Source organism: Ascaphus truei, chromosome 6 (genome assembly GCF_040206685.1).
Source record: "Ascaphus truei isolate aAscTru1 chromosome 6, aAscTru1.hap1, whole genome shotgun sequence".
NCBI lineage: Eukaryota > Metazoa > Chordata > Amphibia > Anura > Ascaphidae > Ascaphus > Ascaphus truei.
In genome coordinates, this window is record NC_134488.1 from 50034403 (window position 1) to 50040402 (window position 6000).

Consider the following 6000-nt stretch of genomic DNA (forward strand, 5'->3'; position numbering starts at 1 on the left):
CGAACACTGCACCCTGCACTCCCCTCTCTCTCTGCTAACACTGCGCCCAGCACCCCCTCTCCCTCTGCTAACTCTGCGCCCTGCGCTCCCCTCTGCTAACACTGCACCCTGCGCTCCCCTCTCTCCTCTGCTAACACTGCACCCTGCGCTCCCCTCTCTCTCTGCTAACACTGCGCCCTGCGCTCCCCTCTCACTCTGCTAACACTGCACCCTGCGCTCTCCTCTCTCCTCTGCTAACTCTGCGCCCTGCGCTCCCCTCTCCCTCTGCTAACTCTGAGCCCTGCGCTCCCCTCTCTCCTCTGCTAACTCTGCGCCCTGCGCTCCCCTCTCCCTCTGCTAACACTGCGCCCTGCGCTCCCCTCTCTCTCTGCTAACACTGCACCCTGCGCTCCCCTCTCCCTCTGCTAACTCTGAGCCCTGCGCTCCCCTCTCTTCTCTGCTAACACTGCGACCTGCGCTCCCCTCTCTCTCTGCTAACTCTGAGCCCTGCGCTCCCCTCTCCCTCTGCTAACTCTGCGCCCTGCGCTCCCCTCTCTCTCTGCTAACACTGCACCCTGCGCTCCCCTCTCCCTCTGCTAACTCTGCGCCCTGCGCTCCCCTCTCCCTCTGCTAACACTGCACCCTGCGCTTCCCTCTCTCTCTGCTAACTCTACCCTGCGCTCCCCTCTCCCTCTGCTAACACTGCGCCCTGCGCTCCCCTCTCCCTCTGCTAACTCTGCGCCCTGCGCTCCCCTCTCCTTCTGCTAACTCTGCGCCCTGCGCTCCCCCCTCCAACTCTGCTAACTCTGCGCCCTACGCTCCCCTCTCCCTCTGCTAACTCTGCGCCCTGCGCTCCCCTCTCTCTCTGCTAACTCTGCGCCCTGCGCTCCCCTCTCCCTCTGCTAACTCTGCGCCCTGCGCTCCCCTCTCCCTCTGCTAACTCTGCGCCCCCTTCTCACTCTGCTAACACTGCACCCTGCGCTCCCCTCTCTCTCTGCTAACACTGCGCCCTGCGCTCCCCTCTCTCTCTGCTAACACTGCGCCCTGCGCTCCCCTCTCTCTCTGCTAACTCTGCGCCCTGCGCTCCCCTCTCCCTCTGCTAACACTGCACCCTGCGCTCCCCCCACTCTCTGCGAACACTGCACCCTGCACTCACCTCTCTCTCTGCTAACACTGCGCCCAGCACCCCCTCTCCCTCTGCTAACTCTGCGCCCTGCGCTCCCCTCTGCTAACACTGCGCCCTGCGCTCCCCTCTCTCTCTGCTAACTCTGCGCCCTGCGCTCCCTTCTCTCTCAGCCAACACTGCACCCTGCGCTCCCCTCTCCCTCTAATAACACTGCACCCTGCGCTCCCCTCTCTCCTCTGCTAACACTGCACCCTGCGCTCCCCTCTCCCTCTGCTAACACTGCGCCCTGCGCTCCCCTCTCTCTCTGCTAACACTGCGCCCTGCGCTCTCCTCTCTCTCTGCTAACACTGCGCCCTGCGCTCCCCTCTCCCTCTGCTAAAACTGCACCCTGTGCTCCCCTCAACCTCTGCTAACACTGCACCCGGCGCTCCCCTCTCTCTCTGCTAACACTGCGCCCTGCGCTCCCCTCTCCCTCTGCCAACACTGCACCCTGCGCTCCCCTCTCTCTCTGCTAACACTGCGCCTTGCGCTCCCCTCTCCCTCTGCTAACACTGCACCCTGCGCTCCCCTCTTTCTCTGCTAACACTGCACCCTGCGCTCCCCTCTCCCTCTGCTAACACTGCACCCTACGCTCCCCTCTCTCTCTGCTAACACTGCGCCCTGCGCTCCCCTCTCCCTCTGCCAACACTGCACCCTGCGCTCCCCTCTGCCTCTGCTAACACTTCGCCCTGCGCTCCCCTCTCCCTCTGCTAACACTGCACCCTGTGCTCCCCTCTCCCTCTGAAACACAGCGCCCTGCGCTCCCCTCTCACTCTGCCAACACTGCACCCTGCGCTCCCCTCTCTCTCTACTAACACTGCGCCCTGCGCTCCCCTCTCTCTGCCAACACTGCACCCTGCGCTCCCCTCTCTCTCTGCTAACACTGCACCCTGCGCTCCCTTCTCTCTCTGCCAACACTGCACCCTTCGCTCCCCTCTCCCTTTGCTAACACTGCACCCTGCGCTCCCCTGTCCCTCTGCTAACACTGCGTCCTGCGCTGCCCTCTCCCTACTGCTAACACTGCACCCTGCGCTCCCCTCTCTCTCTGCTAACACTGCACCCTGTGCTCCCCTCTCTCTCTGCTAACACTGCACCCTGCGCTCCCCTCTCCCTCTGCTAATACTGCGCCCTGCGCTCCCCTCTCCTCTGCTAACACTGCACCCTGCGCTCCCCTCTCCCTCTGCTAACACTGCACCCTGCGCTCCCCTCTCCCTCTGCTAACACTGCACCCTGCGCTCCCCTCTCCCTCTGCTAACACTGCACCCTACGCTCCCCTCTCTCTCTGCTAACACTGCGCCCTGCGCTCCCCTCTCCCTCTGCCAACACTGCACCCTGCGCTCCCCTCTGCCTCTGCTAACACTGCACCCTGCGCTCCCCTCTCACTCTGCTAACACTGCACACTGCGCTCCCCTCTCCCTCTGCTAATACTGCGCCCTGCGCTCCCCTCTCCTCTGCTAACACTGCACCCTGCGCTCCCCTCTCCCTCTGCTAACACTGCACCCTGCGCTCCCCTCTTCCTCTGCTAACACTGCACCCTGCTCTCCCCTCTCCCTCTGCTAACACTGCACCCTGCGCTCCCCTCTCCCAACACTACACCCTGCGCGCCCTTCTTCCTCTGCTAACACTGCACCCTGCACTCCACGCTCCCTCTGCTAACACTGCACCCTGCGCTCCCCTCTCCCTCTGCTAACACTGCACACTGCGCTCCCCTCTCCCTCTGCTAACACTGCACCCTGCACTCCCCTCTCACTCTGCTAACACTGCACCCTGCGCTCCCCTCTCCCTCTGCTAACACTGCACCCTGCACTCCCCTCTTCCCCCTACTAACACTTCACCATGCGCTCTCCTCTCCCTCTGCTAACACTGCACCCTGCGCTCCCCTCTACCTCTGCTAACACTGAACCCTGCGCTCCCCTCTCCCTCTGCTAACACTGCACCCTGCGCTCCCCTCTCCCAACACTGCACCCTGCGCTCCCCTCTCCCTCTGCTAACACTGAACCCTGCGCTCCCCTCTCCCTCTGCTAACACTGAACCCTGCGCTCCCCTCTCCCTCTGCTAACACTGCACCCTGCGCTCCCTTCTCTCTCTGCTAACACTGCGCCCTGTGCTCCCCTCCCCCTCTGCTAACCCTACACTCTGCACTCCCTTCTGCCAGCACTGCACCCTGCGCTCCCTTCTGCCTCTGTACACGCCTTTCGTGAGCCCCTAACCCACACTTTGATTGCAAATTGCTGCTGTTCTTTAGTTATATTTGAATTTCACAGAAAGGACACTTCACTACACTGGTGCCCTGTGGTAGGTGAGGGGTTAAGGCAGTGACTGCAGCTATCTCTGGATGTTCTTCAGCTTCCAACAAAACCGCACTTTGTACCGCAGGACAGACAGCGAGCCTCCCCCTACACCCTATCCCTCCCCTACACCCTATCCCTCCCCTACACCCTATCTCACCCCCGACGCCCTATCCCACCCCGACGCCCTATCCCACCCCGACGCCCTATCCCTCCCCCTACGCCTTATCCCTCCCCCTACGCCCTATCCCTCCCCCTATGCCCTATCCTTCCCCCTACGCACTATCCCTCCCCCTACGCCCTATCCCTCCCCCTACGCCCTATCCCTCCCCCTACGCCCTATCCCTCCCCCTATGCCCTATACCACCCTCGACGCCCTATCCCTCCCCGTACGCCCTATCCCTCCCCCTACGCCCTATCCCACCCTCGACGCCCTATCCCTCCCCCCTACGCCCTATCCCTCCCCCTACGCCCTATCCCTCCCCCTACGCCCTATCCCTCCCCCTACGCCCTATCCCTCCCCCTACGCCCTATCCCTCCCCCGACGCCCTATCCCTCCCCCAACACCCTATCCCTCCCCCTACGCCCTATTCCTCCCCCCTATGCCCTATCCCTCCCCCTACACCCTATCCCTCCCCCTACGCCCTATCCCTCCCCCTACGCCCTATCCCTCCCCCTACGCCCTATCCCTCCCCCGACGCCCTATCCCTCCCCCAACACCCTATCCCTCCCCCTATGCCCTATTCCTCCCCCCTATGCCCTATCCCTCCCCCTACACCCTATCCCTCCCCCTACGCCCTATCCCTCCCCCTACGCCCTATCCCTCCCCCTACGCCCTATCCCTCCCCCTAAGCCCTATCCCTTCCCCTACGCCCTATCCCTCCCCCTACGCCCTATCCCTTCCCCTATGCCCTATCCCTCCCCCTATGCCCTATCGCTCCCCCTATGCCCTATCCCTCCCCCTACGCCCTATCCCTCCCCCTACGCCCTATCCCTCCCCCTACGCCCTATCCCTCCCCCTACGCCCTATCCCTCCCCCTACGCCCTATCCCACCCTCGACGCCCTATCCAAACCCGATGCCCTATCCCACCCCCGACGCCCTATCCCTCCCCAACGCCCTATCCCTCCCCCTAAACCCTATCCCTCCCCCGACGCCCTATCCCACCCCCGACGCCCTATCCCTCCCCCGACGCCCTATCCCTCCCCCGACGCCCTATCCCTCCCCCGACGCCCTATCCCTCCCCCTACGCCCTATCCCTCCCCCTACGCCCTATCCCTCGCCCTACGCCCTATCCCTCCCCCTACGCCCTATCCCTCCCCCTACGCCCTATCCCTCCCCCTACGCCCTATCCCTCCCCCTACGCCCTATCCCTCCCCCTATGCCCTATCCCACCCCGATGCCCTATCCCTCCCCCGACGCCCTATCCCTCCCCCTACGCCCTATCCCTCCCCAATGCCCTATCCCTCCCCCTATGCCCTATCTCACCCCCGACGCCCTATCCCACCCCGACGCCCTATCCCACCCCCGACGCCCTTTCCCTCCCTCTACACCCTTTCCCTCTCCCTACACCCTATTCCTCCCCTACACCCTATCCCACCCCGATGCCCTATCCCACCCCCGACGCCCTTTCCCTCCCCCTACACCCTTTCCCTCTCCCTACACCCTATTCCTCCCCTACACCCTATCCCACCCCCGATGCCCTATCCCACCCCCGACGCCCTATCCCTCCCCCTATGCCCTATCCCTCCCCCTACACCCTATCCCTCCCCCTACACCCTATTCCTCCCCCTACACCCTATCCCACCCCGTAGACCCTATCCCTCCCAGCTGAACCTCCAGTAGGGAGATAATATTGGGCCCTAACTGGCTGCTAATCCTTCGCTAGCACAGGAATCCCTGCGTGTGTTGCAGAGCTGAGAGTAAAACAGCCTCACTGCAAGAAAACCGCACCAGATTTATCAAGAAAATAAACTCAATACTTTGCAAACTGGTGACACGAGGCACATAAGGGCCATGTTTACTAAACGGTGGTAAATCTTACTCCCCTCCTGAAATCACTATTCTGCTTCCTGTAAAATCCCCATTTCCTATAAATAAAATCCTGCGGCGTCCCTGCTATCCCGCGGCATCCCTGCTATCCCGCGGCATCCCTGCTATCCCGCGGCATCCCTGCTATCCCGTGGCATCCCTGCTATCCCGCGGCGTCCCTGCTATCCCGCGGCATCCCTGCTATCCCGCGGCATCCCTGCTATCCCGTGGCATCCCTGCTATCCCGCGGCATCCCTGCTATCCTGCGGCGTCCCTGCTATCCCGCGGCATCCCTGCTATCCTGCGGCGTCCCTGCTATCCTGCGGCGTCCCTGCTATCCTGCGGCGTCCCTGCTATCCTGCGGCGTCCCTTCTATCCTTCGGTGTCCTTGCTATCCTGCGGCGTCCCTGCTATCCTGCGGCGTCCCTTCTATCCTTCGGTGTCCTTGCTATCCTGCCCTGCGGTGTCCCTAACTCACTGCCCCCCCCCGCCTTCGAGTAATGGGGGGTGATGCGACAAAGGAAGGGGAAGGATATAG